At 41.7% G+C, this 7500-nt stretch overlaps 22 non-coding genes across 22 annotated transcripts; all 22 read left to right on the top strand.

Annotated features, from left to right (window-relative positions):
• Positions 1-63: 63 nt before the first annotated feature.
• On the top strand, positions 64-182 carry LOC143709474 (5S ribosomal RNA). Its single transcript, XR_013194217.1, has one exon. It is a non-coding gene; the product is annotated as a 5S ribosomal RNA (ribosomal RNA).
• Positions 183-344: 162 nt separating this feature from the next.
• LOC143709472 (5S ribosomal RNA) lies at positions 345-463 on the top strand. Its single transcript, XR_013194216.1, has one exon. It is a non-coding gene; the product is annotated as a 5S ribosomal RNA (ribosomal RNA).
• Positions 464-626: 163 nt separating this feature from the next.
• LOC143709454 (5S ribosomal RNA) lies at positions 627-745 on the top strand. The gene has a single exon (XR_013194199.1). It is a non-coding gene; the product is annotated as a 5S ribosomal RNA (ribosomal RNA).
• Positions 746-907: 162 nt separating this feature from the next.
• On the top strand, positions 908-1026 carry LOC143709471 (5S ribosomal RNA). The gene has a single exon (XR_013194215.1). It is a non-coding gene; the product is annotated as a 5S ribosomal RNA (ribosomal RNA).
• Positions 1027-1399: 373 nt separating this feature from the next.
• Positions 1400-1518, top strand: LOC143709470 (5S ribosomal RNA). The gene has a single exon (XR_013194214.1). It is a non-coding gene; the product is annotated as a 5S ribosomal RNA (ribosomal RNA).
• A 162-nt stretch (positions 1519-1680) lies between these two features.
• On the top strand, positions 1681-1799 carry LOC143709468 (5S ribosomal RNA). The gene has a single exon (XR_013194212.1). It is a non-coding gene; the product is annotated as a 5S ribosomal RNA (ribosomal RNA).
• Positions 1800-1961: 162 nt separating this feature from the next.
• On the top strand, positions 1962-2080 carry LOC143709467 (5S ribosomal RNA). Its single transcript, XR_013194211.1, has one exon. It is a non-coding gene; the product is annotated as a 5S ribosomal RNA (ribosomal RNA).
• A 162-nt stretch (positions 2081-2242) lies between these two features.
• LOC143709466 (5S ribosomal RNA) lies at positions 2243-2361 on the top strand. Its single transcript, XR_013194210.1, has one exon. It is a non-coding gene; the product is annotated as a 5S ribosomal RNA (ribosomal RNA).
• A 371-nt stretch (positions 2362-2732) lies between these two features.
• Positions 2733-2851, top strand: LOC143709465 (5S ribosomal RNA). The gene has a single exon (XR_013194209.1). It is a non-coding gene; the product is annotated as a 5S ribosomal RNA (ribosomal RNA).
• Positions 2852-3213: 362 nt separating this feature from the next.
• On the top strand, positions 3214-3332 carry LOC143709464 (5S ribosomal RNA). Its single transcript, XR_013194208.1, has one exon. It is a non-coding gene; the product is annotated as a 5S ribosomal RNA (ribosomal RNA).
• Positions 3333-3494: 162 nt separating this feature from the next.
• LOC143709455 (5S ribosomal RNA) lies at positions 3495-3613 on the top strand. Its single transcript, XR_013194200.1, has one exon. It is a non-coding gene; the product is annotated as a 5S ribosomal RNA (ribosomal RNA).
• A 163-nt stretch (positions 3614-3776) lies between these two features.
• LOC143709448 (5S ribosomal RNA) lies at positions 3777-3895 on the top strand. Its single transcript, XR_013194194.1, has one exon. It is a non-coding gene; the product is annotated as a 5S ribosomal RNA (ribosomal RNA).
• Positions 3896-4057: 162 nt separating this feature from the next.
• On the top strand, positions 4058-4176 carry LOC143709443 (5S ribosomal RNA). The gene has a single exon (XR_013194189.1). It is a non-coding gene; the product is annotated as a 5S ribosomal RNA (ribosomal RNA).
• A 162-nt stretch (positions 4177-4338) lies between these two features.
• On the top strand, positions 4339-4457 carry LOC143709431 (5S ribosomal RNA). Its single transcript, XR_013194178.1, has one exon. It is a non-coding gene; the product is annotated as a 5S ribosomal RNA (ribosomal RNA).
• A 162-nt stretch (positions 4458-4619) lies between these two features.
• Positions 4620-4738, top strand: LOC143709419 (5S ribosomal RNA). Its single transcript, XR_013194167.1, has one exon. It is a non-coding gene; the product is annotated as a 5S ribosomal RNA (ribosomal RNA).
• A 372-nt stretch (positions 4739-5110) lies between these two features.
• On the top strand, positions 5111-5229 carry LOC143709406 (5S ribosomal RNA). Its single transcript, XR_013194156.1, has one exon. It is a non-coding gene; the product is annotated as a 5S ribosomal RNA (ribosomal RNA).
• A 363-nt stretch (positions 5230-5592) lies between these two features.
• On the top strand, positions 5593-5711 carry LOC143709506 (5S ribosomal RNA). Its single transcript, XR_013194246.1, has one exon. It is a non-coding gene; the product is annotated as a 5S ribosomal RNA (ribosomal RNA).
• A 162-nt stretch (positions 5712-5873) lies between these two features.
• On the top strand, positions 5874-5992 carry LOC143709493 (5S ribosomal RNA). The gene has a single exon (XR_013194235.1). It is a non-coding gene; the product is annotated as a 5S ribosomal RNA (ribosomal RNA).
• Positions 5993-6154: 162 nt separating this feature from the next.
• On the top strand, positions 6155-6273 carry LOC143709481 (5S ribosomal RNA). Its single transcript, XR_013194224.1, has one exon. It is a non-coding gene; the product is annotated as a 5S ribosomal RNA (ribosomal RNA).
• Positions 6274-6436: 163 nt separating this feature from the next.
• On the top strand, positions 6437-6555 carry LOC143709453 (5S ribosomal RNA). The gene has a single exon (XR_013194198.1). It is a non-coding gene; the product is annotated as a 5S ribosomal RNA (ribosomal RNA).
• Positions 6556-6717: 162 nt separating this feature from the next.
• Positions 6718-6836, top strand: LOC143709469 (5S ribosomal RNA). The gene has a single exon (XR_013194213.1). It is a non-coding gene; the product is annotated as a 5S ribosomal RNA (ribosomal RNA).
• Positions 6837-7208: 372 nt separating this feature from the next.
• Positions 7209-7327, top strand: LOC143709400 (5S ribosomal RNA). The gene has a single exon (XR_013194150.1). It is a non-coding gene; the product is annotated as a 5S ribosomal RNA (ribosomal RNA).
• The last annotated feature ends 173 nt before the right edge of the window (positions 7328-7500 follow it).

Below are 7500 nucleotides of genomic sequence, written 5' to 3'. Positions count from 1 at the left end.
GTTCTTAGTTTTCTTCACTAATGGTCTAACCTTTTAAATAGCCCAATTTTGGCAGCAGTATTCGCTTACGGCCATACCACCTTGGGCACGCCCGATCTCGTCTGATCTCGGAAGCTAAGCAGGGTCGGGCCTGGTTAGTACTTGGATGGGAGACCGCCTGGGAATACCAGGTGCTGTAAGCTTTTAAAAAAAAAAAAAAGAGTGCCTGAGCTTCAAAAAGCCTTAAAAAGTCTCTGAGATTCTTCAGAAAGCATGAAAGAGTTTGAGTTTTTTCAAAAGTTGTTCTTAGTTTTCTTCACTAATGGTCTAACCTTTTAAATAGCCCAATTTTGGCAGCAGTATTCGCTTACGGCCATACCACCTTGGGCACGCCCGATCTCGTCTGATCTCGGAAGCTAAGCAGGGTCGGGCCTGGTTAGTACTTGGATGGGAGACCGCCTGGGAATACCAGGTGCTGTAAGCTTTTAAAAAAAAAAAAAAAGAGTGCCTGAGCTTCAAAAAGCCTTAAAAAGTCTCTGAGATTCTTCAGAAAGCATGAAAGAGTTTGAGTTTTTTCAAAAGTTGTTCTTAGTTTTCTTCACTAATGGTCTAACCTTTTAAATAGCCCAATTTTGGCAGCAGTATTCGCTTACGGCCATACCACCTTGGGCACGCCCCATCTCGTCTGATCTCGGAAGCTAAGCAGGGTCGGGCCTGGTTAGTACTTGGATGGGAGACCGCCTGGGAATACCAGGTGCTGTAAGCTTTTTAAAAAAAAAAAAAGAGTGCCTGAGCTTCAAAAAGCCTTAAAAAGTCTCTGAGATTCTTCAGAAAGCATGAAAGAGTTTGAGTTTTTTCAAAAGTTGTTCTTAGTTTTCTTCACTAATGGTCTAACCTTTTAAATAGCCCAATTTTGGCAGCACTATTCGCTTACGGCCATACCACCTTGGGCACGCCCGATCTCGTCTGATCTCGGAAGCTAAGCAGGGTCGGGCCTGGTTAGTACTTGGATGGGAGACCGCCTGGGAATACCAGGTGCTGTAAGCTTTTTAAAAAAAAAAAAAAAAAAAAAAAGAGTGCCTGAGCTTCAAAAAGCCTTAAAAAGTCTCTGAGATTCTTCAGAAAGCATGAAAGAGTTTGAGTTTTTTCAAAAGTTCTTCTTAGTCTTCTTCACTAATGGTCTAAGCTTTTAAATAAGGCCTGGTTAGTACTTGGATGGGAGGCCGCATGGGAATACTAGGTGTTGTAAGCTTTTTTAAGAAAAAAAAAAAAGAGTCCCTGAGCTTCTTCAAAAAGCCTTAAAAAGTCTCTGAGATTCTTCAGAAAGCATGAAAGAGCTTGAGTTTTTTCAAAAGTTGTTCTTAGTTTTCTTCACTAATGGTCTAACCTTTTAAATAGCCCAATTTTGGCAGCAGTTTTAGCTTACGGCCATACCACCTTGGGCACGCCCGATCTCGTCTGATCTCGGAAGCTAAGCAGGGTCGGGCCTGGTTAGTACTTGGATGGGAGACCGCCTGGGAATACCAGGTGCTGTAAGCTTTTAAAAAAAAAAAAAAGAGTGCCTGAGCTTCAAAAAGCCTTAAAAAGTCTCTGAGATTCTTCAGAAAGCATGAAAGAGTTTGAGTTTTTTCAAAAGTTGTTCTTAGTTTTCTTCACTAATGGTCTAACCTTTTAAATAGCCCAATTTTGGCAGCAGTATTCGCTTACGGCCATACCACCTTGGGCACGCCCGATCTCGTCTGATCTCGGAAGCTAAGCAGGGTCGGGCCTGGTTAGTACTTGGATGGGAGACCGCCTGGGAATACCAGGTGCTGTAAGCTTTTAAAAAAAAAAAAAAGAGTGCCTGAGCTTCAAAAAGCCTTAAAAAGTCTCTGAGATTCTTCAGAAAGCATGAAAGAGTTTGAGTTTTTTCAAAAGTTGTTCTTAGTTTTCTTCACTAATGGTCTAACCTTTTAAATAGCCCAATTTTGGCAGCAGTATTCGCTTACGGCCATACCACCTTGGGCACGCCCGATCTCGTCTGATCTCGGAAGCTAAGCAGGGTCGGGCCTGGTTAGTACTTGGATGGGAGACCGCCTGGGAATACCAGGTGCTGTAAGCTTTTAAAAAAAAAAAAAAGAGTGCCTGAGCTTCAAAAAGCCTTAAAAAGTCTCTGAGATTCTTCAGAAAGCATGAAAGAGTTTGAGTTTTTTCAAAAGTTGTTCTTAGTTTTCTTCACTAATGGTCTAACCTTTTAAATAGCCCAATTTTGGCAGCAGTATTCGCTTACGGCCATACCACCTTGGGCACGCCCGATCTCGTCTGATCTCGGAAGCTAAGCAGGGTCGGGCCTGGTTAGTACTTGGATGGGAGACCGCCTGGGAATACCAGGTGCTGTAAGCTTTTAAAAAAAAAAAAAAAAAAAAAAGAGTGCCTGAGCTTCAAAAAGCCTTAAAAAGTCTCTGAGATTCTTCAGAAAGCATGAAAGAGTTTGAGTTTTTTCAAAAGTTCTTCTTAGTCTTCTTCACTAATGGTCTAAGCTTTTAAATAAGGCCTGGTTAGTACTTGGATGGGAGGCCGCATGGGAATACTAGGTGTTGTAAGCTTTTTTAAGAAAAAAAAAAAAGAGTCCCTGAGCTTCTTCAAAAAGCCTTAAAAAGTCTCTGAGATTCTTCAGAAAGCATGAAAGAGCTTGAGTTTTTTCAAAAGTTGTTCTTAGTTTTCTTCACTAATGGTCTAACCTTTTAAATAGCCCAATTTTGGCAGCAGTTTTAGCTTACGGCCATACCACCTTGGGCACGCCCGATCTCGTCTGATCTCGGAAGCTAAGCAGGGTCGGGCCTGGTTAGTACTTGGATGGGAGACCGCCTGGGAATACCAGGTGCTGTAAGCTTTTAAAAAAAAAAAAAAGAGTGCCTGAGCTTCAAAAAGCCTTAAAAAGTCTCTGAGATTCTTCAGAAAGCATGAAAGAGTTTGAGTTTTTTCAAAAGTTCTTCTTAGTCTTCTTCACTAATGGTCTAAGCTTTTAAATAAGGCCTGGTTAGTACTTGGATGGGAGGCCGCATGGGAATACTAGGTGTTGTAAGCTTTTTTAAGAAAAAAAAAAAGAGTCCCTGAGCTTCTTCAAAAAGCCTTAAAAAGTCTCTGAGATTCTTCAGAAAGCATGAAAGAGCTTGAGTTTTTTCAAAAGTTGTTCTTAGTTTTCTTCACTAATGGTCTAACCTTTTAAATAGCCCAATTTTGGCAGCAGTTTTAGCTTACGGCCATACCACCTTGGGCACGCCCGATCTCGTCTGATCTCGGAAGCTAAGCAGGGTCGGGCCTGGTTAGTACTTGGATGGGAGACCGCCTGGGAATACCAGGTGCTGTAAGCTTTTAAAAAAAAAAAAAAGAGTGCCTGAGCTTCAAAAAGCCTTAAAAAGTCTCTGAGATTCTTCAGAAAGCATGAAAGAGTTTGAGTTTTTTCAAAAGTTGTTCTTAGTTTTCTTCACTAATGGTCTAACCTTTTAAATAGCCCAATTTTGGCAGCAGTATTCGCTTACGGCCATACCACCTTGGGCACGCCCGATCTCGTCTGATCTCGGAAGCTAAGCAGGGTCGGGCCTGGTTAGTACTTGGATGGGAGACCGCCTGGGAATACCAGGTGCTGTAAGCTTTTAAAAAAAAAAAAAAAGAGTGCCTGAGCTTCAAAAAGCCTTAAAAAGTCTCTGAGATTCTTCAGAAAGCATGAAAGAGTTTGAGTTTTTTCAAAAGTTGTTCTTAGTTTTCTTCACTAATGGTCTAACCTTTTAAATAGCCCAATTTTGGCAGCAGTATTCGCTTACGGCCATACCACCTTGGGCACGCCCGATCTCGTCTGATCTCGGAAGCTAAGCAGGGTCGGGCCTGGTTAGTACTTGGATGGGAGCCCGCCTGGGAATACCAGGTGCTGTAAGCTTTTAAAAAAAAAAAAAAGAGTGCCTGAGCTTCAAAAAGCCTTAAAAAGTCTCTGAGATTCTTCAGAAAGCATGAAAGAGTTTGAGTTTTTTCAAAAGTTGTTCTTAGTTTTCTTCACTAATGGTCTAACCTTTTAAATAGCCCAATTTTGGCAGCAGTATTCGCTTACGGCCATACCACCTTGGGCACGCCCGATCTCGTCTGATCTCGGAAGCTAAGCAGGGTCGGGCCTGGTTAGTACTTGGATGGGAGACCGCCTGGGAATACCAGGTGCTGTAAGCTTTTAAAAAAAAAAAAAAGAGTGCCTGAGCTTCAAAAAGCCTTAAAAAGTCTCTGAGATTCTTCAGAAAGCATGAAAGAGTTTGAGTTTTTTCAAAAGTTGTTCTTAGTTTTCTTCACTAATGGTCTAACCTTTTAAATAGCCCAATTTTGGCAGCAGTATTCGCTTACGGCCATACCACCTTGGGCACGCCCGATCTCGTCTGATCTCGGAAGCTAAGCAGGGTCGGGCCTGGTTAGTACTTGGATGGGAGACCGCCTGGGAATACCAGGTGCTGTAAGCTTTTAAAAAAAAAAAAAAGAGTGCCTGAGCTTCAAAAAGCCTTAAAAAGTCTCTGAGATTCTTCAGAAAGCATGAAAGAGTTTGAGTTTTTTCAAAAGTTGTTCTTAGTTTTCTTCACTAATGGTCTAACCTTTTAAATAGCCCAATTTTGGCAGCACTATTCGCTTACGGCCATACCACCTTGGGCACGCCCGATCTCGTCTGATCTCGGAAGCTAAGCAGGGTCGGGCCTGGTTAGTACTTGGATGGGAGACCGCCTGGGAATACCAGGTGCTGTAAGCTTTTTAAAAAAAAAAAAAAAAAAAAAAGAGTGCCTGAGCTTCAAAAAGCCTTAAAAAGTCTCTGAGATTCTTCAGAAAGCATGAAAGAGTTTGAGTTTTTTCAAAAGTTCTTCTTAGTCTTCTTCACTAATGGTCTAAGCTTTTAAATAAGGCCTGGTTAGTACTTGGATGGGAGGCCGCATGGGAATACTAGGTGTTGTAAGCTTTTTTAAGAAAAAAAAAAAAGAGTCCCTGAGCTTCTTCAAAAAGCCTTAAAAAGTCTCTGAGATTCTTCAGAAAGCATGAAAGAGCTTGAGTTTTTTCAAAAGTTGTTCTTAGTTTTCTTCACTAATGGTCTAACCTTTTAAATAGCCCAATTTTGGCAGCAGTTTTAGCTTACGGCCATACCACCTTGGGCACGCCCGATCTCGTCTGATCTCGGAAGCTAAGCAGGGTCGGGCCTGGTTAGTACTTGGATGGGAGACCGCCTGGGAATACCAGGTGCTGTAAGCTTTTAAAAAAAAAAAAAAGAGTGCCTGAGCTTCAAAAAGCCTTAAAAAGTCTCTGAGATTCTTCAGAAAGCATGAAAGAGTTTGAGTTTTTTCAAAAGTTCTTCTTAGTCTTCTTCACTAATGGTCTAAGCTTTTAAATAAGGCCTGGTTAGTACTTGGATGGGAGGCCGCATGGGAATACTAGGTGTTGTAAGCTTTTTTAAGAAAAAAAAAAAAGAGTCCCTGAGCTTCTTCAAAAAGCCTTAAAAAGTCTCTGAGATTCTTCAGAAAGCATGAAAGAGCTTGAGTTTTTTCAAAAGTTGTTCTTAGTTTTCTTCACTAATGGTCTAACCTTTTAAATAGCCCAATTTTGGCAGCAGTTTTAGCTTACGGCCATACCACCTTGGGCACGCCCGATCTCGTCTGATCTCGGAAGCTAAGCAGGGTCGGGCCTGGTTAGTACTTGGATGGGAGACCGCCTGGGAATACCAGGTGCTGTAAGCTTTTAAAAAAAAAAAAAAGAGTGCCTGAGCTTCAAAAAGCCTTAAAAAGTCTCTGAGATTCTTCAGAAAGCATGAAAGAGTTTGAGTTTTTTCAAAAGTTGTTCTTAGTTTTCTTCACTAATGGTCTAACCTTTTAAATAGCCCAATTTTGGCAGCAGTATTCGCTTACGGCCATACCACCTTGGGCACGCCCGATCTCGTCTGATCTCGGAAGCTAAGCAGGGTCGGGCCTGGTTAGTACTTGGATGGGAGACCGCCTGGGAATACCAGGTGCTGTAAGCTTTTAAAAAAAAAAAAAAGAGTGCCTGAGCTTCAAAAAGCCTTAAAAAGTCTCTGAGATTCTTCAGAAAGCATGAAAGAGTTTGAGTTTTTTCAAAAGTTGTTCTTAGTTTTCTTCACTAATGGTCTAACCTTTTAAATAGCCCAATTTTGGCAGCAGTATTCGCTTACGGCCATACCACCTTGGGCACGCCCGATCTCGTCTGATCTCGGAAGCTAAGCAGGGTCGGGCCTGGTTAGTACTTGGATGGGAGACCGCCTGGGAATACCAGGTGCTGTAAGCTTTTAAAAAAAAAAAAAAAGAGTGCCTGAGCTTCAAAAAGCCTTAAAAAGTCTCTGAGATTCTTCAGAAAGCATGAAAGAGTTTGAGTTTTTTCAAAAGTTGTTCTTAGTTTTCTTCACTAATGGTCTAACCTTTTAAATAGCCCAATTTTGGCAGCAGTATTCGCTTACGGCCATACCACCTTGGGCACGCCCCATCTCGTCTGATCTCGGAAGCTAAGCAGGGTCGGGCCTGGTTAGTACTTGGATGGGAGACCGCCTGGGAATACCAGGTGCTGTAAGCTTTTTAAAAAAAAAAAAAGAGTGCCTGAGCTTCAAAAAGCCTTAAAAAGTCTCTGAGATTCTTCAGAAAGCATGAAAGAGTTTGAGTTTTTTCAAAAGTTGTTCTTAGTTTTCTTCACTAATGGTCTAACCTTTTAAATAGCCCAATTTTGGCAGCACTATTCGCTTACGGCCATACCACCTTGGGCACGCCCGATCTCGTCTGATCTCGGAAGCTAAGCAGGGTCGGGCCTGGTTAGTACTTGGATGGGAGACCGCCTGGGAATACCAGGTGCTGTAAGCTTTTTAAAAAAAAAAAAAAAAAAAAAAGAGTGCCTGAGCTTCAAAAAGCCTTAAAAAGTCTCTGAGATTCTTCAGAAAGCATGAAAGAGTTTGAGTTTTTTCAAAAGTTCTTCTTAGTCTTCTTCACTAATGGTCTAAGCTTTTAAATAAGGCCTGGTTAGTACTTGGATGGGAGGCCGCATGGGAATACTAGGTGTTGTAAGCTTTTTTAAGAAAAAAAAAAAAGAGTCCCTGAGCTTCTTCAAAAAGCCTTAAAAAGTCTCTGAGATTCTTCAGAAAGCATGAAAGAGCTTGAGTTTTTTCAAAAGTTGTTCTTAGTTTTCTTCACTAATGGTCTAACCTTTTAAATAGCCCAATTTTGGCAGCAGTTTTAGCTTACGGCCATACCACCTTGGGCACGCCCGATCTCGTCTGATCTCGGAAGCTAAGCAGGGTCGGGCCTGGTTAGTACTTGGATGGGAGACCGCCTGGGAATACCAGGTGCTGTAAGCTTTTAAAAAAAAAAAAAAGAGTGCCTGAGCTTCAAAAAGCCTTAAAAAGTCTCTGAGATTCTTCAGAAAGCATGAAAGAGTTTGAGTTTTTTCAAAAGTTGTTCTTAGTTTTCTTCACTAATGGTCTAACCTTTTAAATAGCCCAATTTTGGCAGCAGTATTCGCTTACGGCCA

The sequence above is a fragment of the Siphateles boraxobius genome, unplaced genomic scaffold, assembly GCF_051911475.1.
Source record: "Siphateles boraxobius isolate OS27281-9 unplaced genomic scaffold, OSU_SipBor_1 455, whole genome shotgun sequence".
Taxonomy (NCBI): Eukaryota; Metazoa; Chordata; class Actinopteri; order Cypriniformes; family Leuciscidae; genus Siphateles; species Siphateles boraxobius.
Note: the sequence above shows the minus strand (reverse complement) of the source record. Positions and strands in the feature narration are given on the sequence as shown.